The sequence below is a fragment of the Dermacentor andersoni genome, chromosome 2, assembly GCF_023375885.2.
Source record: "Dermacentor andersoni chromosome 2, qqDerAnde1_hic_scaffold, whole genome shotgun sequence".
NCBI classification, from domain to species: domain Eukaryota; kingdom Metazoa; phylum Arthropoda; class Arachnida; order Ixodida; family Ixodidae; genus Dermacentor; species Dermacentor andersoni.
This window is the reverse complement of record NC_092815.1, coordinates 193,139,143-193,164,604: the sequence shown is the minus strand read 5'-3', so window position 1 is coordinate 193,164,604 and position 25,462 is coordinate 193,139,143. Positions and strand designations below refer to the sequence as shown.

General features: G+C 48.6%; 1 long non-coding RNA gene across 1 annotated transcript; it reads left to right on the top strand.

Moving 5' to 3' along the window:
- The first annotated feature begins 3,794 nt into the window (after positions 1-3,794).
- Positions 3,795-6,634, top strand: LOC140215989 (uncharacterized). The gene is made up of 4 exons (XR_011892624.1): positions 3,795-4,220; positions 5,376-5,410; positions 6,202-6,276; positions 6,335-6,634. It is a non-coding gene; the product is annotated as an uncharacterized lncRNA (long non-coding RNA).
- The last annotated feature ends 18,828 nt before the right edge of the window (positions 6,635-25,462 follow it).

The window sequence follows — 25,462 nt, the reverse complement described above, 5'->3', positions numbered from 1 at the left end:
TGTTGGTAATCGCACCGCTGGCACGAGTTGTTGCAAACTCAGCGCTGACGCCCGTTATTGCAAACGGGTCGCAAGCCCCAAGGGTAGCGTTGGCCTGGCGGCCTGGGGCACTGGAAGCATCCGAAGGTCCCGGCAAAGCATGAGTCGACTGGTAACAGAACAACTGGTTTATTCTAACATCGCAAAAGAGCGGGCGGTCAGGTCGACCGAAGTGAGAGACGGGAGAGCACGTAACTCAACGGAAGAAATCGGAGCCTCTCTCTCGGCGTCCGGGGGCAGCTGCTCTTATAGTCTCGGAGTTGAGGGCGAGAAGGAACGCCTCGTCACTGGCGCACGTGACGGCGCCACGGACACGCTGAGAGACAGGTTGAGACGAGTGTAGTGACGCATCGCCAGGCCGGCGCCGTGGTCAGACCTCCTCGCTTCACTCTTGGGGAGCTCCTCTCCCCGGCTGCCGCGCTTTGACAAGCGTGGGCACACACACACACACGCACACACGAAGACACGTGGCACTGAAACACGCCTGGACGCGCTTGGCGGGGAGGCGTATCGGCGGCGCTGAACGGGCCAAAATGTCCGCCGCTTTGAACGAAGCCCCGGCGTCCGTTGCATCCGCGCCGGCTATACCGCGCGTCGTAGGCGAAACGTAACACCATGTTATACATACGGCACATAAACGGCGGTCTATTTTACAGAGTTACAGAATGCGCCGCAATGTTGCTATGATTATCTTTGATATGTACTACAGCCAAGCTTACAGAGACATAATTATGATACATTATCAGTACCGGCTTTGTTACCAACAATGTCTCCAATAAAGTGGTGTAACTTCAGTGCCATATTACAGCAATAAAAGGTAAATACTACTGCGGTACACTGGGATGGCATCTTATTATTATTGCTTATGCATGTACGAATCCGAATGTGACACAAAGTCACAGGAGCAACTCTTTATTGGGTGAAATTGCGCCTAGAAACAAGTTACGGGGGTGCAAAACGATAGTGACAAATACATGCGTCGATCGCGGAAATCTGATCTTCGGGTAAAGTGCGGTGGCTATCTATACATGACTCGTCAAAGATACCAGTGTAATCGCTGGCGCTCGCGTGTGTTCCGAGATGTACAGTCTCGCCCACTCTTAGGGTGAACACGGCTCACCGTGGCCGCGTAGAGTTCCTGTATATATACCGGAACACTATGGCGCGGCGTCCGGCGCGGCGGAGCATCGAAGCGAAGCGGCGCAGGCGCACACGGACCCAGGGGAGGTGCTTCGCGTCGTCTGCTGGAGCGCGCCCCCTCTTGCTTTGCTGTGAAGTACACTTCGTTAGACCCAGGTGACTGAGTGGCCGAGGCGGCATTGCGGGAAGGCGCACTTCACTAACTGGAGCATTTTCCAGCTGGTTCCGTCTACAGCTTGTGAACAGCCTGCTTAATCAATATACATATACAGAAACAAGCTTTTCACCACAAAATCACTTAGAATGTTGTTTATAAGTGATGAGGGTAAAAATACAGTCATTTTTTCGCGCTCGTTATTAGGCTGGGGCCCTTTTATTTTACTCTCACAGCACTTGGTGTAGTGCATACCGAGAAACCTATTAGGCGCGCTCTTGGTTGGAGTCATCATGTGATGAGCCTAGCGCGCCGTTTCGCGCATGTCTTAATGCTAGAACGAATGTGCTTAATTGACTTAAGAAAACGACCGAAACCCGCTATAAATTTCGATGAAATTTAGAGAGCGATTGTGCAATCGCGCATCATCATGTTTGCCATGGATTTTACCATTAAGGAGGGCAATACTATTGCTTCGACAGCAACTAAGAAGTGATCTCCGCTGCTTCGCACTCTCTTATTGACACGTTAATGTCTCTGGTAGCAGAGCATGGAGCGCTTTACGCGATGTAGGAAAATGCTCTCCCCGGCATAGCAACTGATTTGGCGGCAATTTTACTCCCCCTTTTCATCTTTCTACATCCTATAAAAAACGAAATTCATTTTTGTTGTCACAGTTTGGGTAAGATCACCGAAGCGGTGCCGGTACTTTGACGGCTACCTGACGCGAGAAGTCGCATTCTCATTTAGAGGAATGTCGGTCAATTATTTGTTTACATTGATTAGGTGAAGTAAAACATGCGGCGCCGACGTTTTTTTGGTTGTTTGTTTTTTTTTCTCCTTGGAGTCAATGCACGCCGCATGCGAATGCTGTTTCCATCCGTTTCGAATAGGTAATTGGAGTGGAAAATCTATATTCTACATGTCTGTGTTCTAGCTTAAGTTGCGTCTTGCCGGGTAATTAAGTCGTTATTCGCTTCTATTTCATTTCAGTACTGCCTCGGAATGGGACATATGCATATTCTCACTAGCATATAATAATTTGTTAATTGGGCGGTATACGTCCCGAAGCGACACATGGCCTCTGAGTTACGCCATAGAGGTGGGCATCGGATAAATTTGGAGATGAGGAGGAATTGATTTCTTTTTTTTTTAGGGGGTAGGCGGGGGTGGGGGGGCTGGGCTGAGTGGGTAAAACCCAAATATGAATACGGCAAAGGAACCCCTGCCGCGGACAAGCGATGCTGTTGTCGTCGTGGGGAAGTGGCCGGTCCGTGTGTTGGACGAACGCGGCCACGATATTTAAACCGGCGGTCATGAAGCCGGCCCGGTGTCGTCTGCCCACGTACAGCATGCCGGTGGTCGGCAAACGGGCTAGCCATTTGTAAAAGCTAAGCCCGGCCCAAGCCAGATTGCTGTGGTCGGGCCAGTCTACTTTTTAACTGACCATGGGCATCAGCCGGATCTACCGCCGAGCTTCCCCCCCCCCTTTTTTTTTTGCTGAGGTCATGCTACCCCATCTCAGCTTAATATGATGATGCGGTGCATTCAACGACTACTCAACTGAGTGACTGGACGCTCAGGAGTTAAAGATTCTGGGATGACTCGCCAAATCGAAAGACACCAGAGGTGTTTCCTTTAAACGCATTTCCGTCGACTTGCATGATGAATTGCATTTGGGTCCGGTTGCTGGTTGCCATGGCACTTCGGCGATAAAAACGCTGTAACAGTGCAGGATAATTTCATTTCCCCAGTGCACTCTGGAAACTAGCCATGTCGTGGGTACTGGAAAAAGAAAGATGACGCATTGTAAATCTGTGCCTACAAAACTATTCTCAACGCGTTATATCGGAGATGACAAAAAGGCCACTGAAAACTGTAAATAGAATCATCCAGGCTTACAAGAAGGATGGAAGAATTGTGGATGCTCTCCGTAAAGCCCGGCAAAGAGTGACCATTGTTGCGGCTACTGCTGCAAACCCGACGTCCACCGTTCGAGAAATTAAGAACAGCCTCAGGCTGGGGACGTCCCTGACACGACTATCAAGCGTCGCCTCTACGCCCCAGCCTAATAAAGAGCGCGAAAAAATGACTATTTTTACCCTCATCACTTACAAAAAACATGCTAAGTGATTTATGTGGTGAGAAGCTTGTTTCTGTTTATGTATATTGATTAAGCAGGCTGTTCACAAGCTGTAGACGGAACCAGCTGGAAAATGCTCCAGTTAGTGAAGTGCGCCTTCCCGCAATGCCGCCTCGGCCACTCAGTCACCTGGGTCTAGCGAAGTGCTTTACAGCAAAGCAAGAGGCAGCGCGCTCCAGCGTTGCAGCAGACGACGCGAAGCACCTCCCCTGGGTCCGTGTGCGCCTGCGCCGCTTCGCTTCGATGCGCCGCCGCGCCGGACGCACTGGCGCCCCGCGGAGCGCGGCCCATAAAGTTAGTAGAACAACTCTAGAGGAAAAGCTGGGCCGGAAAAGTGGGAACCTCTAGGGCGCCGCCCTGTTGCTACTGGTCAATGTGGTCAGCGCAATTACTATTGAAAGAGCTGAAAACAAGTACAGGTCACCTTATGCTTTGTCATCTAAAAACGCATACCTAATGGTTTTATGAAGGTGATGCGTTAATATTAAGTTTACAGAAAGCGATCGCTAAGTCCGTGACTTATGTAAATCACGATGTACGCATTCATGCAATAAAGGATGACGCGAATTTCGGTTTCGAATCTGTTTTTTGGATGCGTAGTAGTTTCGTACAGTTTAGGTTTGACATGCGATCAAGTTGGTTCTTTATTCTATGTGCGATCGCGCGTCGACATCGGACGCTATGGCACACTCGTGCCTTATGTGCCACCGAAGCCCCGAAGTGCTCTGGCATATACCTTCACATGTAAGTAAACGAATGTATCTCCTTGTTAAGAATATCACGCGAGTAGGCAGCTCTTGTGGTGCATCACAATTGTTTCAGGAGCGTCACAGTAGAGCATTTTTCTACATACGGATAGGTGTTTGTATGTGCAGGTTTCCCTTCAGTAGGAAATTGCTGGACAGGCGGACCAGCGCACCGGAATTGCACTGGCGAAGCCACAAGCAACTCAAACAATTAGTTTAATTGTTGCACTTTGAACAATAATGCTTCTACAAAGGCCACAGCAGAAAAACAGCCTGATGCCGAGTATTTCTGTGCCACGAAGTAATCAAGAGGCGAGTGCCTAATGTGGACAAAATAGAGTGCATCGAGACTTAGAACGACAGAAAGCTCAGCTAGTTAGTAAGGATTCATTATGCAAAACAGAGGTGAGGCGTGCAGACAGGACACAAGAGTAGAGAAGTGGGCGACGCTCGTGTTGTTTGCTTGTAAATACTCTACTCTTGTGTCCTGTCTGCACGCCTCGCCTCCGTTTTGCATAACGAGTGCATCAACCCACATAATAATAGCGTAGGCGTTTAATTAACTGTGCAATATTTTCAACACTTCCTTGCATGCCATTTCATGTGGAATATCTTTTCTGGTCACAAATTTGTGCAGCGAATCTATTTGCATGATCGACTACGGGCCTGTGGGACCGTTCACTTGCACTTGATGCTGAGTCTTTTACATGTATCCATAAACTGCAGATATGCACATCAGATCCCTGCGAGCATTTTCAAAATTCAATTATTTTAGACAACAGGCACATATGCAATACTGACATAATCTCAAATACCACTAAGCAGCTGGGACACATTTTTGTTGACCATACTCGCAGGTAAAATAAGTAGATCATGTGGACGGCTCCAGCTCATTTCCCTTAAATCAGTGCGTACAAGGGGTATGCAAAAATAAATTTTTTCTCGCGCACCGATTATTTTGCTGTATAAGCAAGAGAACCCACCACATTAGTGTAACGTATCTTGTACATCACACTAATATGTGCTTTAATTTACCAAGTGAGATGAGTTACTATTGGGGCTCATTCAGTCATATCACACTGCAAAGCTGCATTCATCAATCTTCAATTGGATTTTGCAAATGTTTAATGAAACATGTTTCCCTTTTATGCAGATATGCAATGGCAAGCCCTTCCGTGTGTTCCAAAGGTAAAATTTACACTCTAAATTAAAGAAGACATTTCTAGTCGGAAACAAGCAAAAATTGTGAATGCAGAGTATCAGAAGCCCAAGGTACAGAAATTATTAGAAGTGTCGAATGATTTTAAGGAAAGAGTCGTATTTGAAAATGCAAGACTCTTTAGTGGAGGTCAAGCAAGTCAATATAGGTATACACTGCAAAATTATGCGAATGAGGGGATGTCAAACAATGGGTCAGGAAATGCATTGTATTTCAGCAAAACAAAAGCTGATTGCCATTACATAAGTCACTTGAGCATCACGAGACTACTGCTTGATAAATTCAGAAATAAACCAAAAAATAAGACACGCAAAAATAAAAAAAACAATTTAATGATGCTCTCTCCACACTGGGATAACTAAGAACAAACACATCACATCTAATGTGGACATATTAGACGCCTTGTGAAACACTAAAGGAAAAATTCAGTTTCAAGCTATGGCACTTGCCGCATAGATGGGGGGGGGGGGAGGGGGGGCTTGCACTAATAGTGATAGTTACCACTGCATTTAGAAATTGAAAGCATTCATGCAGACAAGGATGATTCTTTATATTTTTGGCTACCACTTCAAATGCCTCCACCAAGTGTAACAATGCTGCACGCAGCCATACTAAGGATCTCGCAGCAACACCTGCAGGTAAAAAGCAGACGCAGTCAAAGTGCTGGTGGTTTAGGCAAGAAGAGTACAAGAAGCAGACATAACAACTACATTTATTTCCATAATTCTCCATTTGAATGGCCTTTTTTCTTTTTGCTTAGACAATGCCTATGCCTAGCCACAGCAGCTCCCTCATACAGACTCCGCAAGCCAAGAGGCTGTGGAGGCAAATGCAGGTAAGAGGCAAGAAGCAATAGCACTGGTATCGACATTCATCTAATTTCTTTCTTTTAGGCAGCCAGCACACCTCGAACAGCCACCTCGACTGCGGGTGTGTCACCCTAGTCGCCAAGGAAACATTTGAGGGAAAGTGACCGGCATTGTGAACAGCCACTTCTCCATGTACACGATACTCTTTCTCTCGGATGACTTCTACGCCTCGCCACGCCAGCACACTTGTGCACAAAGATGCCGCGGAGGCACGTGCAGGTCAGAGGCAAGAAGCAGTGGCACTGGTGTCGACATTCACCCAATTTCTTTTTCTTACACTGAGACAGCCAGCGCACCTCGAACAGCCAACTTGACTGCGGGTGTGTCAATCTAGTCGCCAAGGAAACATTTGAGGGAAAGCGACAGGCATTGTGAACAGCCACTTCTCCATGTACAAGATACTCTTTCTCTCGGATGACTCCTACGCCTCGCCACGCCAGCACACTTGTGCACAAAGATGCCGCGGAGGCACGTGCAGGTCAGAGGCAAGAAGCAGTGGCACTCGTGCCGACATTCACCCAATTTCTTTTTCTTACACTGAGGCAGCCAGCACACCTCGAACAGCCACCTTGACTGCGGGTGCGTCAGTAGATTCCTGTTGTACATATGCTCATAATAAACTTCAGTAAACTTGAACTTGATAATAAACTTCAAGGCAAATGGGACATTGATGCATTGTTTTTTTGAACATTTATTGTACACATACAATATATGTTATACTTTGCAGTGCTACAGAGCATATTTTGAAGCTTCCCCCTATATTTTGCACCTTTAATTACGTATGTGTTGTGTGGCCCTCAATGCAGTTCATGTTGTAGCAGGTGCTTTGTCTGTGTATCGCACATTGGCTTAAGCTCGTGATATCCACATACTTCTCTCACATATACAAAATAAAGTTCTATGTAGTCCTAAGTGTTACAACAAAAAATGAAAGTAAACAAGCCGATCGTGGAATTGTGTTTATTACAGTGATTCCTATGACAGTTACTGACAAGTTGACAACTTGAACGGGTCAATCCGTCCATAGCCTCTATTTTTCAAAAATAAAGGAGTCTATGATCCGTCATGGCAAGTAATTGTATGTATACATAAAAAAAGGGGGGGTATGTGTGTGTGTTTGTAGTGGGGGGTATAGGATTAGGGCGGTACGAAAAAATGTACCAACACCGTCCTCTAGACCCATTCCGTTAAGGTACCGTAACAAAGCGTATTATGCATAAAGTTCGTACAGCCAACCCTGATATTACTACACACGCCAGGCGACGCGAGCTACATTTGTCATGACGCATTCGCGACTGCACCGGATGCCCTCCATATTATTCTCGTTAATCGTGGCTCACTGCACCGAGGCAAAAGAAAGATCATGGGCGCAGGTGCCTTTTAAAGTATCTCGACCTTGCGAGGCACTGCTGCGCGTGCCAGGGGAGCTGTCCGTGCGAACACTCCCTGGCCCACACCTGCCTCGGCGGCCCCAACCTACGTACAGTTGTGCTTCGAGCTTTGATCCCCCCACTGTCCCTTGGGTGCCCTGGAGTTCCTGCGCCGCCTGCTTTATTATAATCTCAGGTGCTCTCCTGAGACTTCCGTTTGTCGGTTGCATGTGCCCTACAGCTGGATCAGTACTTATAATAATAAAAAAACCCGATATATCGTCGCGGCGATAGTTCGCGAAAGCGGCTTTTGCAACATACCGCGCCCGTGCGAAGAGAATTACGGAACGCCAACGAGGAATCTGACCGCAGCTTCGAGCTCGTAACCTCGTCGAGTGACACTCCTGCAACAGGCGTGACCACTGAAAACCGCATACCGCCAGAAACTTCAACAGGATCATCCCTCGGTTGCATAACTGCCCCCTGTACGGCCAACATGGACCACACCCACACCGTCCCGCCCGCAACATAGAATAAAGAACCAACTTATAAAGCTCAAACACACGGCTGCACGCACACATCACGACACTACAAGCAAGGCGCCATGCTGCTACGCTGCTACGGTTGCCGGATTAAAACTGACTACTGTCACCAAGTCTAGCAAGCGTCTCAGGAGCTGGCAACCTCGGCGCGTAGCAACATGGCGGCGCTCTTGCGGTTCCCGATTTCAATGCATGGGCCCTATGGGTAGCTTGTCCTCTAGAGTCAGTATAGTAACTCTATGGCGCGGCCACGGTGAGCCGTGTTCACCCTAAATGTGGACGAGACTGTACATTTGCGTCACACAAGCGATCTGAATACACAAGGTTCAGCTACAACATAAGCAGATGGAATCGGGGAGAACAATTGAGAATGTTCTGATACACGCAGGCTCGTCTTACGCTGAGCGATAAATGTGATAGCCAGCTCGCCGGGAGTAGTCGGGAAAGGAAAACAGCACCTTGCTCTCCCAGCAAAACGTCTGTCTCTATTTTCACGTGTCCTTGCGCTGGCTCACACGCAGTGGGAAACGAAGCCTGTCGCACAGGCGGCGATTCCGAAGATGGCAGAAAGACGTGCCGCGTAGGCGGCTTCCTTGGAAACGCATTAGTGGCGTCACCAACATCGACCGTCTGACAAGGCGAAATCAGTAGTGTTGTCGGCGGCGCTGTCGGTCACTCTTGCTGGCATCCAGGGTGGCCCGGAGTTCTCATCATATATAATCTTCTGCTCGAGTTGCTTCAGCGAGACCTTAGGTCTGAAATCAGGATGTAACAATGTTAAAGCAGTCTTCAACTTACGGCCCATATAGGCTCCGCTGGTGTGCACCCGGTGATTTCGTGGGGAATGATCATGTAGCTAAATAGGACGCGACTTAGTTGACATGTCAAACTGCCTTCAGTCGGTTTGAGTTTTGACTTAATGCTTTGAAATGCACGCTGTGCATCTGCATTTGACGATGGATGGTACGATGGTGTTAGCATTTCGTGAGTGAGTTAACACTCACTCACGAAATGCCGGTCCGTTATCCGATACGATAACATACGGTAATTCTGGAGCAGCAAACATGATCCGCAGACAAAAGACGGTTGCCTCAGCTGATGTAGATAGAGGAACAGCCTCTATCCATTCTGAAAACGCGTCGACAACGATGAGTACGCCGCGGTTCTTGAACAGTCCAGCAAAATCGATGTGAAGGCGAGACAGCACCTTGATCACCCAGGAAAAAAGTCTATTTTCACCTGCGCTTCATTTTATAACGACATCGTAATGACATAACATGCCGGATGCGCCATCTGTAAGTCAGAATAGCATTGATGTACAGGCGCGTGCTCTAGTGGTCATCTGCTACACTCCTCCCCACCCATAAGAACAACAAAAGTACAAAGTTCAGCAGGCCGTCATGGTTAGAAAGCAAAACTGGTTTTCTTATCCTCGCGCTTTTACGCAGCGCTGGTGTACAGTCGCGATCAATTTGAAGGTGATCGCGCGAACATCGACCCGCGGGCTTTCTAAGCGGCAGAGCGGTCGATTCCGGAAGTGCGAAGTTAAAATTGCGTTGCCTTCTTCCCCTTTTATGCTCTTCCAGGCTGCAACCGTCACCCCCAAGACTAACTCGCCACATTTTTGTGTTTGTTTCCCTTTCATGGCAATGATGTGTGTGCGTCGCTGCCTCATGCATATCTTGGCTAACAATGACGCCTCTGAGCAAAAGCTGATAAGGCAATGGAAATGAATTCGCCGGTTATCTCGTGAAGGGTGACGAATCTTTAATACAGCATCGTTGCGTGGCTCATTTTTACCACACAAAGCAGAATTACGATACCCTCTCTCGCTCTTCGGCTGTTCAAAGAAGCACTGCTATCATACCACTAATATTGTTTTGTTGGCTCCGCTTTATCTTTATTGGATATTTTTTTTCTTTTTCTTATCGTTACTGGTATAGCTAGGCCGTGTTTTCCTGCCTTCGCAGCATTTGATAGCACTATCACTGTCTTCTAAAACCCGCATGTGACCGGTATAAATCACCGATACGGTGATTTACAGAAAAAAAAAAAAAACCCGCCGTGGTTGCTGAGTGGCTATGGTTTTGGGCATCTGAGCACGAGGTCGCGGGATCGAATCTCAGCCACGGCGGCCGCATTTCGATGGGGACGAAATGCGAAAACACTTGTGTACTTAGATATAGGTGCACGTTAAAGAACCCCAGGTGTTCGAAGTTTCCGGAGTCTTCCACTACGGCGTGACTCATAATCGGAAAGTAGTTTTGGCATGTGAAACTCCATAATTTAATGTAAAAGATTTATAGAAAAAAAACAACACCCAGAAGCGTTATTGCGCAGCTTCTGGTGGACATGGCGTAATTATCAGTTCCTCTTCGTGACACATAATTGCCTTCTCTTTTGGTCGCGCCTTAAGCCACACTCAGATGCCACGGCGGTTAACGGTGGACGAAAGGAAGGAGATAATCGGTCTAGGGAATGCATCAATCTCTCAAAGAAAAACTGCTGCCATAGTAGACCGTCCACAAAAAACTGTAAATCGCATCTTGAAAGATTATTTCAGAGAGAACCGTGTAGGGAGGGGGAGGGCGGATGCCCCTCACGTTCGCAGGCGCAGGAAAACTACTGTAGACCAAGACCACCTTCTCGTAGCTGCAGTCGTCGAAGACCCCTTCATAACAGCAAAAAAATGCCGAGCAGCTCGATGTCGACGTCACTCTGCCCACTATCCGAAGGCGACTCCATGAGGCTGGACTGAGGAGTCATGTCGCCGCAAGAGAGCCCGTTCTTACGGCAGCTCACCTTCAGAAACGTTTAGAATTTACTAACCGTCACAGAAACTGGGCAACCCACCAATGGCAGCAAGTGACGAGTCTACGTTCTCCTCTTGTTGGAATCAGCGCCTTCGCGTGTGGTGGGTCGCCGGTTCCCGATAAGACAGGCATGCGCATGCTTTTTGGGCATTTTAAGATTTACTTCTTTTTCTTTCCGGTAGTTACGACGAGAACAACGTCCGGAACTTCGCTGCCAGCGGACGTGTCTGCGTAAATGTGTGGGATGCTATTAGCCACGCAGGTCTTGGCCCGCTGTACCGCATTCCATGGAGGCTGACAGCTGAAGCCTACAAAGAAATTTGTGACACCATTCTCCTTCCGTGTGGCATTAATGGACCCTTTCCAGATGGCTACTTTTATTTTCAGCATGACGGGTTCCCCGGAAGCACAGCATCTGTTGTGCAGGTGTACCTGAACAGCGGTGTCATCGCACAGCTGGAGTGACCACCGCTGAGTCCGGACATGAACATAATTGAAAACATTTGTGGCATTATGAAAACTAATCTAGCTCGCGTGCATCCGGAAACAGGGAATCCTGAAACGTTGTGGCAAGCAGTGAAAGGGGAATGGAATCGAATTCGTGAAGACCCGGCAATCGCATAGTTAGATCCAGGCAAATGTTAGATCCAATACTGATTTAGAAAGACCTTGAGCAAACGTAACTACTTTGGTGTTTAGGCAACAAGAATTTTGAGCCTTTCCACATGAGTGCGTTTTGAAGCCCCAGGACACATGATGTGGATTAAAGCTTCCGGCAATCACACTTTCTTTCCTGCAAGATTGGACAACGGAATCAAGGCAACAAATTTTCTGAACACCATTGAGAAAATATGTACTAAGGAAAATGGCGAACAACCAGGAAGAGTTACATCTATTGCTAGTATCTCGCACTCCGTAGACATATACTGGCAGCATATTTTTTGCTTTCTGGCATATTTTAGTTGTCAAGAAAGCAACTCCTCCGCCTCTCGATGGATGGTCTAATCGAAATAAACTATAATTTCTTGTGAAAATTTTGCCCTTTTGAAGGCCAAGTTTCCTGCAAAAGAATAATGTCGAGAGAAAATTGTGAACGAAGATATATTCAATCTGTAGCTGCAGAAATAATGGAACGGCAGTTGCACTGTAATACCTTTTAAAAAAACTTTGTTGAATTAATAGGTACTTTAGAAACCGCTTGCTCTAAAATACCTACTTTTTTTTATATCGGTCCTCGAAAGGCTGTCTTTACCGTACTTAGTGGGTTGTGATTGAGAAGCAGAGCTCGAAGAATTAAGATGAGCATCTGTCTTGGAAAGACTATCTTTAACAAACTTTTTGGTTTTTGAGTGCAGGAAAGAGATCGATGAATTATAATTAGGTGATCTTGTGCATTTAAGCGTCGGAAGATCCATTTCTACATCCTGGTTGTCTTCCGACACTGATCCAGAGAAACATCCGTTGTCGGTCTGCTAAGTTGAAGTTGATGGCCTTCTATTTTCAGCGTTTTCTACAATAACTGGCAAAGGATTGATCAGCTACTCAACGCTCGGTATAAGGGTGTGAGCAGGAATCTGCGAGCTAGCATTAGAATTCGCTGCAGAACTGAGGAGTTGAATCATTTGAGATGTCAACACATGAGCGAGAGTCTCCGACAGGCTTGATGTTAGTCGTTCCGTAGATTTTGACAACGCCTTTTCGACCGCTATCTCAATAGCATCGAAAAGGGTTGATTGTGCAACCATTTGCTGACGGGCTGTCACTCCTGCATATCCCTTAGATCTTCCCTGCACCTCAGCAACAGCATCACGGTGTGAGCAACGTCTCCTTTATATTACAATTCGAATAGTTGGCGGGGTGACCACCACCACAGAGACAGCATTTATCTTCATTGGACCAGCAGTGACTAGAATTGTGGTTGGCGCCGCAAGCACGGCAGCTGGAAGCAGATCTGCAGCCCCTCACACTCTGACCGAATCGCCAACATTTGGCACATTGTAGGATACGTGGAGCCAGAGCTTCAACCTTGTAAATTAGGGACCAGACCTTAATTTCTCTCGGACCCATCGTCCCAGCGCATGTAACTATGACTGGCTAAGTTGGAGTCTTCTTATTGTCAGTAACTCGGCTGCACCGGTAAACAGAGATAACACCAGCCACCCAGAACATTTCGAAAATCTCTTCATGGGTTAAGCTGAGGCCAACAGCTTGTACAATGCATGTAGAGCATTCAAGATGTGGTGGGATGAAACAGCTCACCGGATGCGAAGCGAATGTAGAACAGTTCTGGTCTGTTGAGAAACATAATGTACGTCCTTTGGCGAACTGGCCGGCCTCAGTGATCTGTCGGAGGTGAGTTGGAGCCTTCTGCAATTCCACCTGAATCGTCTTTTGTTTTTTTTTCATGCTGATGATACCCCGTTGGTAGGGACCATCGCCACAGGAACGTTGTCGGTTCCACTGCGGAGCAAAAACTCAAGCGGTAGCCCTGAGGAGCTGCCGAGGCTAACCCCGGGGAAGCCCCGAAGTCAGGTGATGATACTAACATTAAGCACGATATCTAACTTAAAAACACACAAGTGATCAAAGGAAAAAGGAAAAAAAAAAGGAGAAAGCGTCACCCGATGTCCCCCGATACTAAGCCCCCATAGCAGACGACAATACAGCAACGAACGAGCACGCGCCGCGTTCGAAAGCCTCGCGGGACTGGCGCGGTATCGCGGCGCTCTCTGTTCGCGGCATTTTTGTGCACGTGTAGCAAAACGATCTTTCCCTCTGGCACACCAGGCGTCGCACAGTCCAGATCAACGTAGTGTCCCTGCATATGTTCCCGCAGGGAGCAGAGTTGCGCATACGTCTAGCATTATGTTCCAGCTATGCAGTGGAGCCAATGCTCCCGCGCGCAGGAGGCCGCGCGGTGTTCCATTTTTCTTTCTTTCCTTTTTTTGCTGGTCGCCAGCTACATGCGGCATTGTTCGCAAGTACTGAGCAAGATGGCACTTCTTAATGCAGGCTACGCGCGAACCGTTGGCGTGGCCGGAGGGTAGTTGTGTTCCAACCCCCCGAAATGTTTAGTTTGTGTGTATATACACGCACATATACGAACACACGCGCGAACATGCATACAGGCGGCAGGACTCTCCTGGATCCCCGAAATAAAATCCTCACTACGCCCGTGTCTCGAACAGCTCAAAAGCTCGCGTGCAAACCCGCAATACCTTGCAACAAAAAGCGGTGCAATGTTTATCAGCATGCGTATGAAGTTCTCTCCGAGGTCGAAAGGCAAGAAATGTTTTGAAGGATGTTTAATGAAAACTTCACACACGCACAGTAAAAGAGAAAAGCGCAAACCAGGACGACCACTAAATGAGAGACACACACTTAACGCTTAACACAGGTAAGGCGCTAAAGAAGTAGAAGCGCTAAACACACGAAAGGTGGATCGAGAATTATGTGAGCGCATTTTAGCAGCCGAAACCAGCCCATTAATGGTCGTCGCCAAGCGAACTATCGTTACTGCAGTTCTGTCAGTGGCCGTTAACAGAGCGTCGTTTATCCAGAACCTCACTAACCGTCGTTAACAACAGCTGCACCTTTTCGATATATGCGGTGCAGACACGTAGATTTAAGCGCATTTAAATTGTTCACATGCGGACTTTTTATGCAAAGTTTATTTTTACGACTAATCCAAAGCGCAGACTAAACAGCTGCTCCGTGGCAGCACATGTTCAAGTGGAAAAAGTTTCAAGATGGACGAGCGTCTATAGATCAAATTTATTCCGTACAAGGGAATGGATGACCAATAGCTGCTGGCAGAACGGCAAGAGTGCTGGTTCTTGGAGTCTTGGGGGACAGAATTCAAAGCAACTGGAAAGGCAACAAACTGTTAAGAGTAAGAAAGGGTTTCTTTATTGCACTAATAACGCCAAGATGGCAAACTTGCAAAGTAATTATTCACACATTGCAGACTGTACTATGACAACACATTTTTCTTGATCTTTTTATACTACTCGGGTCAAATTACTATAACACAGCGCTTATTAAACATACCGGCATAATTTTACATTGCTCTCGTGGACTAAGTCGATCGAACAAGGAAGATATTGCAGGCGATAAATGATGAACCTCTCACAGCTGTCTCATTAACGGGAGCGCGCGAGGTTTTCGCTAACTACAAAACAATGAACACTAGTACATCAATCAACCTTACATGAAAAAACAGAACGCCGACAAAATAAAAAAAAACGGAGCAGAGAGCACCCAGGGTGAACCGGGCAAATTTTATCCGCTAGTATTTAGTTTGTTTTGAAAACACTGTTTCAGAGCCGCATAGTCTGAACAATCACACTAGCAACACAGCGAATTGGACTAGTTGGTAAGTTAACATTCTGGGCGTATATGTGCAGCGCGACACATACGTGTCGTTCATTCTCTGTCCCCCGTCTGTGTCGCGCTTCACGAATACGCCAAAAATCTTACAAGTGAACAACCTTTCATGCCACCCGCACGCATGTCGGCGTTAACAGGGGTTAAATCCAGATAAATGTTGCTTTACTGTATACAACGCAAACTCACCTCTGCTAACAAAGCGAACTCATCTCGCATATACGTTCCCTTCCTGAGCCGGCCTGTCTCGGCTGATACGCAGTCGCCGGCGAACGTCTGTCCGTCTGCCTGGCACCGTGTAGGTAGCTTTGCCACCTTCCGTGCGGTTTGTGCAGTTTTGTGCGCTGCACCCCGTCATACTGGAATACAAGTGTCGATCTGATGAGTTTCGTGTCACTTCACCAAGGTCAGTGACTTAATATCGTTGAATACCGTACCTACAGCCCGGAGCCGATGCATAGAATAAAGGGCCAGTGAATGGAAGGCACGCTCGACCGATGTTGGCTCGACCGTCCGCTGATTGCAATGTCGATGGCACTGACGGGAACGACGAGCCGGCATCGCGCCCGTAAAGTTGGCTTCGTAGCGGTGCAGTTGAACATTTGACTTCATTTTGCGCCACGTGATAGCGCTAGGCGAATAGTGGTGCGAGCGCCGCCTGAAAAGCTATGCGCTTATGAGCTTTTTTGTGTGGTTTTAAATTAACTGTTCATTCGATCTAAATTTACTGATTTTATTTCAACAAATAATTCTATGCTATACAGCGCTAAGTCCACAAATATTCGGAAGCTTATTCATTATAAATTGGAATAATGATAAATTTCTTGGTCAATCTCCCATAGTGGGTAGGAGCCACATATGTGATAGGAAGAAGTGGAACGAGCATCTCCCCGGCAGCCAACGGTCCCATAGGTCCTTGTCCCAGACCAACTCAGCGAGGTCCGAGAAGAACATCAAGGAGGTGAAGCAGTCGATCAACATGAACATCTCCGACGAAGGCAAAGAGAAGTCTCTCAGTGACAGCTCACTCAAGGACTTCGAGCCAATCGACGTTGGCTTCATGGCAGATTTGCACGATGATACCTGGCTGTACCTGCCACCGGAGATGGTCTCCAAGGAGCCGACGACTTTGACCAGCACCTGCAATTTGGTGACCGCTGAACTCGGTTCCAGTGATCCTGTCGCAGTTGACAGCGCTCACCTCTCGCGGTTAGCTCTCGACTTGGAGGCAATGCTGATTCCTGAGCAGCATGTTTGGCCATCTGAACAGACACTCGCTGGACCGGGGTTCATTTCGCCAAGAGAGGAAGGAGCCGCACCAAGTAGTCTGAGCTCGGTCTTAAATTCTCCAACTAAGCGACCATCAACGGCTAGTGCTGCGCTCGAAGAATCCAGGCCCGAAGTTTCCTGCTCAGGTGATTGGCACGAAGTTCATCAAAGCGGAGTACAGAAAACGGAAGGCGCACTCAACTTGATGGACATGTCAATTTCTGTGCTGCCAGTTCAGCCACCCGAACAGACAGTTGCTGGACCTGGGGTTGTGTCGCCAACAGTAAAAGCGGTCTTGTCAAGTAGTCTGAGCGCGGCCATATCTTCTCCAACTGAGCAACCATCAACGGCTAGTGCTTGGCTCGAAGAATTCAGGCCTCAAGATTCCTGCTTAGGTGACCGTCGTGAAGTTTATCAAAGCGGAGTACAGAATACGGAAGGTGCACGCGACTTAGGGGGGATGCCAATTCCTGAGCTGCCTGTTCGGACATCTGAACAGACAGTGGCTGCACCGGGTGTCGTGTCGCCTATAGAGCAAGTGCTCTCACCAAGTAGTCTGAGCGCGGCCATATCTTCTCCAACTGAGCGACCGTCAACGGCTAGTGCTTGGCTCGAAGAATCCAGGCCCGAAGTTTCCTGCTCAGGTGATTGGCACGAAGTTCATCAAAGCGGAGTACAGAATACGGAAGGCGCACTCAACTTGATGGACATGTCAATTTCTGTGCTGCCAGTTCAGCCACCCGAACAGACAGTTGCTGGACCTGGGGTTGTGTCGCCAACAGTAAAAGCGGTCTTGTCAAGTAGTCTGAGCGCGGCCATATCTTCTCCAACTGAGCAACCATCAACGGCTAGTGCTTGGCTCGAAGAATTCAGGCCTCAAGATTCTTGCTCAGGTGACCGTCGTGAAGTTTATCAAAGCGGAGTACAGAATACGGAAGGTGCACGCGACTTAGGGGCGATGCAAATTCCTGAGCTGCCTGTTCGGACATCTGAACAGACAGTGGCTGCACCGGGTGTCGTGTCGCCTATAGAGCAAGTGCTCTCACCAAGTAGTCTGAGCGCGGCCATATCTTCTCCAACTGAGCGACCGTCAACGGCTAGTGCTTGGCTCGAAGAATCCAGGCCCGAAGTTTCCTGCTCAGGTGATTGGCGCGAAGTTCATCAAAGCGGAGTACAGAATACGGAAGGCGCACTCAACTTGATGGACATGTCAATTTCTGTGCTGCCAGTTCAGCCACCCGAACAGACAGTTGCTGGACCTGGGGTTGTGTCGCCAACAGTAAAAGCGGTCTTGTCAAGTAGTCTGAGCGCGGCCATATCTTCTCCAACTGAGCAACCATCAACGGCTAGTGCTTGGCTCGAAGAATTCAGGCCTCAAGATTCCTGCTCAGGTGACCGTCGTGAAGTTTATCAAAGCGGAGTACGGAATACGGAAGGTACACGCGACTTAGGGGCGATGCCAATTCCTGAGCTGCCTGTTCGGACATCTGAACAGACAGTGGCTGCACCGGGTGTCGTGTCGCCTATAGAGCAAGTGCTCTCACCAAGTAGTCTGAGCGCGGCCATATCTTCTCCAACTGAGCGACCGTCAACGGCTAGTGCTTGGCTCGAAGAATCCAGGGCCGAAGTTTTCTGCTCAGGTGTCTGGCGTGAAGTTCGTGAAAGCGGAGTACAAGATTTGGAACGTGAACATTCAAAACAACGAGTGTGCCTAGCTCCTTCGACCCTGTCACGGACACAGGAGAACCAGAACCCACCGCCTGGCAGCAGTTCAACACACCGCTCTAATTCTCCGCTTGATCAGATATCTCGAATTCCAAGCGCAGGTACAACGCGAATGGGCCTGCCCAAGTTCTCGGCACATGCCCGGTGGTCGGGTGGCCGGGCAACCCCATCAAAGCCTTCCTCAGACGGGACGTCCCAAGTGGGTAGGCGTACGCTGGGCTTGCCGCCGAATCTGCCTCTTGCGTCTCGCCCTTCTCGTATTCGACAACCCGCGCGGTACATGCCTACTCCCCCACCAGCTGCACCTTCGGCCGCAACGGTCAAAGCAACCGCGTCCGTTCCCCAGCGGTCAGGGCAGCCGCGGCCCTCCTGGATTCTGAAGCCACGTTCGGAGAAGAAGTACTGAGTGCCTGTGCATCCGTCTTCCGATCATCTTCAGCTTTGGCACGCTTTACTTGCGTTGCTGCTCTTTGTCCTTTACTTGCGTTGCTGATCAGCGTCCTTTGTAAACAAGCAAGCCTCAATAGCATGAATACGTGGCTCCTTTTCCACGAGGTTTTATTAAAATAACGTTGTTTTAATATACACTTTAACCATTGCTTCATTCGTCTCTACAGCATCATTCCTCTCTGCGCACTTTTGCTAGTCACCTGACCGTAGGTACCGAAATTGTCATGAAATGCCACCCCCCTCCCCCCTATTTAAACAGTGATTCTACTCCCATACCGCACGAAACTCGTCCATACTGCCTGGTGCCTAAAGTCTCAAGTTTCGTAAAATAAGGAGTTTTTTTTTTTCTTTTCAGAATACCGCCTCGGTAAAGATTCACTCTTTCCTCCTTACCCTTCCTTTTCCCGGCATTCGCTGCTCCCATGCCGTACCACCTTCACGTGGAAGTTCGTGCAATCTTCGTTGGTTTACATTCTCGTAACAAAAACGGGACCGAGTTGGAACAAAGCGCGTGTTGTCCATTCGCGTTGTGTACGTTGTTGGTTGCGCGCATTGCGATTTCGATATGTTAAAGCGAGAGCGACATTCGTTCGCAATATTTTTCGCCATGAGCTACTCGCCTGCGGATGCTGCAGCCAAGGTGCTGAATGGAAGAAGCTCGTCACGATGTCATCCGGCAAACGTGACACCTTGAGAAAGCTTGGGCAGCTTGTTGCACTCCTGCATCACGTGAAAGCGAATGCCTGCTGCACATTTGGTAATGCGCCGTCCCTCATCTTCGCCTTCATGCTTCCGCAGTTAGGCTACTTCGCCTCATTTTCGACGCTTAGCTGCGGTTTCGCTCGCTCGTACAGCAGGGTCAGACTCGCGCCAACGAAGTTTCTCTTCAACTTTACGTTGCATCCATCAGAAGGGGATTGAAACATGTGCTGTTCTGTGTGTTGTATGGGTGATTTAAATGAATGTATGCAGTGTTCGCTTCACTTTGCCGAGCGCTTGTATCCCCAGCCTTACGTGGGTATGAGCCATTGCATTTTTTGCTTGCTTACGGGAGTATTAGCCATTACTGATGATGATGGTTTTTGTACCGTTAGACCGGACGACGCGTTTTTTTCAATGCCGTCGGGCTATGAGTCACTTACGGATTTCGCCTTAATACTCGGATACGTCGAACTTACGTCGAATACGTCGAACTGGTCGGGAGAACGTCGAACTGCCACGCTAATTGCGCGGTAGTTAGCCTATATTTTGTGGTATAAGTATATTTAGGCTTGAGTTCTGTGCTGCGCGCTATATGTAACCTCGTTGAATGTACGGGCTGGTCGCTTTTATGTTTCCCGAATTTTTAAGAAATCGCCTGTCGCAGATAACAGTTGTAGTCGTTGAAGTGGATTATTCAGAGAGGCGCATATTACTTGCACGAGAAATCGAAACACGCAGACAACTAATTAAGAAAAGCACCGTAATTATCTTTTGAATTACCTTGCGGCATATTCTGCAATTTACTAATTGTAGCCGGTGAGCTTGCAAGGCATATCCACTATTCTCCTGCATTCGTATTCTCACGCCGGTCCATGTTACCAAAGAACCCGTTGGACATGTTCAGTTTCTATCGCGATAAAACGGCTCGTTAGCGCAGGTGATGTTTGCACGTGGTGTGGATGAACCTCCTTGCAACATTATAATTACCTTTCGTGCATTTCGCAGTTTGCTGTATTTCGCAGAGGGAGTGTATCAGCGTCCATATCGGTCAGGCTGGTGTTCAAATCGGCAACGCTTGCTGGGAGCTTTACTGCCTCTCCAGCAGGATGCCCGGATGCCCAGTGATAAGGCGTCAGCTGGGGTCGAGGATTCTTTCAGCACTTAACTTGCCGACATAGGCTGCGGCCCCTATGTCCCGCGGGCCGTGTTCATCAACCTCGAGCTGGCTGTGGTCGATGAGATCCGCTCTGGCGCCTATCGGCCGCTCTACCACCTAGAGCTGTTGATCTCTGCCAACGAGGAGGCAGCCAACAACTATGCACGTGGTCACTACGCTATCGGAAAGGAGATCGTCGACCTAGTGCTTGACCGCATACGCAGGCTGACCGATATGTTCACGGGCTTAGAGGGCTTCCTCGTCTTCCACACTTAGGCGGCGGCACCGGCTGCGGATTCACGTCTCTCCTCATGGAGCGCCTCTCAGTTGGGTACGGCAAGAAATATAAGCTCGAGTTCTCCATCTACTCTGCGGCACAGGTATTTATTCACGTGTGCTGGCTGTTTAAAAGCCTCTGCCCGACTGATTTTCCAGAAGAATATGGGGCTCCTGCTTTGCCCAAGGGGCGCTGCGAAAATGGGGCTAAGAATCGTCCTCTGTCCTGAACTGGGTAGTACCAAGCTCGGTCGTCTGCTTCGGAAAGCACGTTTACAATATGGACCCGCCACTTTCGGTTGTGTTGTACCATGGCTTGCAGCGAATATCGGGCGCCGAATATATTTTCGAAGTGGCACGCTGCGCAGAGGCAAGAAATTCTGCAACGCCGAATACGTGTCAATAATAAGAATTCAAGAAATAAGCGGCGAAGTTTTAGCGCGGTGTCAATCGCAAGTGAAGCGAGTCGCGTACGAAGTTGAACTTCAGGTAAGGTTTGCACGCTGCTAGATTTAGGCGCACAAACGCGAGGAAATGCTTGCTAGAAATGAATTCACAGCAGCAATAAGCAGACATCATGTGTACGGAACTGCTCGAGCACACGACAGTACGCTCCCCATATGGCAGCGGTCTTTCAGCATGCCGCGAAACGAGGGTCCTCCTGCAATCCTTGTTGCCTGCATTCCGGTAGACAAGTAGTTATGCCTGCGCTGTAGTAGCGGCCATCTGTCCCTTTAGCAACTGATAAATAACTGATGCAATGCATATGAGCTCGCAGTAACGCACGTGTGAATCGCGCCGCAGCGCGAGCTCGTGCGCTGCTCGCTTGATGCAGCTTTTAATGACAGCGCTCGAACATCGATGTACTGCAAACAATACTACCTTGCTACGCAGCCTCAAAGTGCTGGCTTGTGGTCAAGGATGAGCAAATTTAACTCCCTAACCTGTGCTGCTCGTAGTGGGGTAGTGAATTGTCACCGAATCGGCCCGACCATTTGTGGTCATTTGCACACACCTGGTCACTTCACCACTTCGCACCGGTCGAATTGTTAATTGTCGCTGTGGCCGGGTCTCGAATCACGACTAACCAGCCATGCCTCTTGCTATGTCGGTCTGCCGTCGGGACTGTAGGTGCAAAAGACCGAATTTTAGAACGCAGATAATCAAGCAAGCAGCAAGACAGGCGAAGCAGTCAGCATGGCGCGATGTTTCGCTTACCCAGCGCGACGAACTGCAGTTACCCAGCGCGCCCGACGCTCCGCTTCATGAGGCCTTGAAGGAAAACGGTAGAATGTGATGTTGGGATTCAGGCCTTCTTGTTCATGGCAGCCCACGACGCAGCAGTAACGACGGTGACGCTTTTGCGAGGCTGAGCTAGGTCTCTGCGGATCGGCGTCGCCAATTCCTTCTGCTTCCAGCATTGCGTCCTACGGCATACGGAGAGTCCGTTTTCGTTAAACTGCGGCCGTCTCGCAGCGTGGTCGGCGTGGTCTGTGAAAAGTGACGAGCCTATTCGCACTCGCAACAGGGCAGAAAAAAGTGCGAATCGACGCAAAACTCGGGCTAGAAACGTGCTTCGCCACAGCCAGACTTTTAGGCAAAATTACCTAATTTTGGAGTAATGGATGCCGTTAGACCTTCGCGATCAGCAGTTAGTCTGCTAAGGAGGCACGACGCAAAGATGCGTGCTGTGCGCAAACCTGGAGGACTAAACGTTACACTACTTTTCGCATGGCGCTTCTCCACGGGACGAATGTCAGCATTTACTCTCACTGGCCACGCTGTTGGTTAACTGATGTTCACAGGCCGTGCCGTGCTCTCCATACAGCTGTCGCCTGCTTGAGAACTCAGTGGCACGCGGAAATTTGCTGCGCATACGCACGGAATGAGACGTCCAGCGGTATGTTCCGTAAGAAAATAAATACGATTGCACACACACACACACACACACACACACACACACACACACACACACACACACACACACACACACACACACACACACACACACACACACACACACACACACACACACACACACACACATACATACATATATATATATATATATATATATATATATATATATATATATATATATATTGGCACGTGTACTTGTCTTTGTCGGGCGACACGTTTCACTGCCAAACAAATGTTATCGCACAGCGCAGGACGCGCCTGCATGTATCGGACGTTTCTGGAATGTTATCGCTGATTCCATCCGCTGTCTGTGACCAAACCTTGTGAAAACTGATTGCATGTGTGCACGACGCGAATAATGTAGAACTTTGTGGAAGACGCGCGGGTCCCAGCGATTAGTCTGGGACATTCGACGATTGATGTATAAAAGCCGACGCGCTTGACCCGTTGATCAGATTTTCGACGACCGCCGATCGTGTTCGCTGCTATCGTTGTGCTATAAGTGTAGCCTGTTTGTGTGGGCACAGGTTCGCCCAATAAAAGTTAGTTTTGTCTTTCACAGTATTGCTACTGTGTTTTTCAACGTCCACACCATGTGACATCTGGGGCGCTATTCTGGACATTCCGCCATTTTCTTCGGTGCGTGACGTAGACGCGACGCAAACAAAATGGCGCTGGTGGCCAAGTTTTGCTTACGTAATGCGACGCCAACGACGTTTTGCCTAAGAAACTGAAATGAAGGCACTGAATGTAGCGTTATCAGTAAAGCAAAAGAGTTTTCCTCCGCAGTAAAAATAAAGCCGCTATCTCAAAGCATATGATTATTCCGTCGAAAAGGCTTCTCGCTTCCGTCGTCTGCTGCGCACAAGCCGTCGTCTGCTTCAATAACTAGGATGCGTGTCCCCGGAAAATGGAATGAGTCATCGCATGTTCGCGCCAACGCGCTTGTTTTCTTGCTTGAGACAACATACGCGACCTACCAGTGGTGATGCGCGCACGTTCTAGGGCGCTATTCTGGACATTCCGCCATTTTCTTCGGTGCGTGACGTAGGCGCGACGCAAAGAAAATGGCGCTGGTGGCCAAGTTTTGCTTACGTAACGCAACGCCAACTTGACGTTTTGCCTAAGAAACTGAAATGAAGGCACTGAATGTAGCGTTATCAGTAAAGCAAAAGAGTTTTCCTCCGCAGTAAAAATAAAGCCGCTATCTCAAAGCATATGATTATTCCGTCGAAAAGGCTTCTCGCTTCCGTCGTCTGCTGCGCACAAGCCGTCGTCTGCTTCAATAACTAGGATGCGTGTCCCCGGAAAATGGAATGAGTCATCGCATGTTCGCGCCAACGCGCTTGTTTTCTTGCTTGAGACAACATACGCGACCTACCAGTGGTGATGCGCGCACGTTCTAGGGCGCTATTCTGGACATTCCGCCATTTTCTTCGGTGCGTGACGTAGGCGCGACGCAAAGAAAATGGCGCTGGTGGCCAAGTTTTGCTTACGTAACGCAACGCCAACTTGACGTTTTGCCTAAGAAACTGAAATGAAGGCACTGAATGTAGCGTTATCAGTAAAGCAAAACAGTTTTCCTCCGCAGTAAAAATAAAGTAGCTATCTCAAAGCATATGATTATTCCGTCGAAAAGGCTTCTCGCTTCCGTCGTCTGCTTCAATAGCTAGGATGCGTGTCCCCGAAAAATGGAATGAGTCATCGCATGTTGGCGCCAACGCTCTTGTTTTCTTGCTTGAGAGAACATACGCGACCTACCAGTGGTGATGCGCGCACGTTCTAGGCTACGTTATCGCTATCTCGTGAAACGCAAGTGACTCAGCCCGACTCGGCTGGCTGAGAAACGGCCGAATATCACCGATAGCGTTGCGCGCGCCAGAGATATCCACTAGCGCGACGCAAGCGCCGGCGCTGCCATCTCTTGTTCATTTCGCTGGTGCGGGAGGAAACTTCAAGGCGCCGCCTTGCGTACATTTCTTTTTATAAATTAGAAAGAGGCCGTTGTCATAACTTTTGATTGTGCGAAACGGCATTAATCTTGATTACAATACAAATGCAGCAGTGAAAATTGGACAACATTGCCGAAAGTTTGCTATGTTCAACCAATATTATTTCGTATAAACGCGTTCTTTTAAAAAATGATGGCCCCAAACACAAATACCAACACTACCTGAGAGCGATGCAAGTACTATGAGCACGCGTTATAAACAAAATATTTTCGTGGCGCCAAACGGCGGGGAAAACGTGGCGATACGCATTCCTCTCGGCTGTCATTGCATATGGCTGCTCATTAGCATAATTGGCGCGGCTCGTCGCAGCAAAAATTATGGCGGAAAATCTCAGCAATGGCGGCCCAGCGCAACGTCACGCATCGTCAAAATGACGTTTACGAAACGGCCCTTCCTGTGACGCTCCTCACAAGATATTCCTTCAGCCAATCAGCAAGCTGGCATGGCGCATATCTTGGATCCGCACCACATATTCGCGCAATTGCACATGCATTGCACTGGTTGTGCATGCTACCGCTCACATTCTTTTTG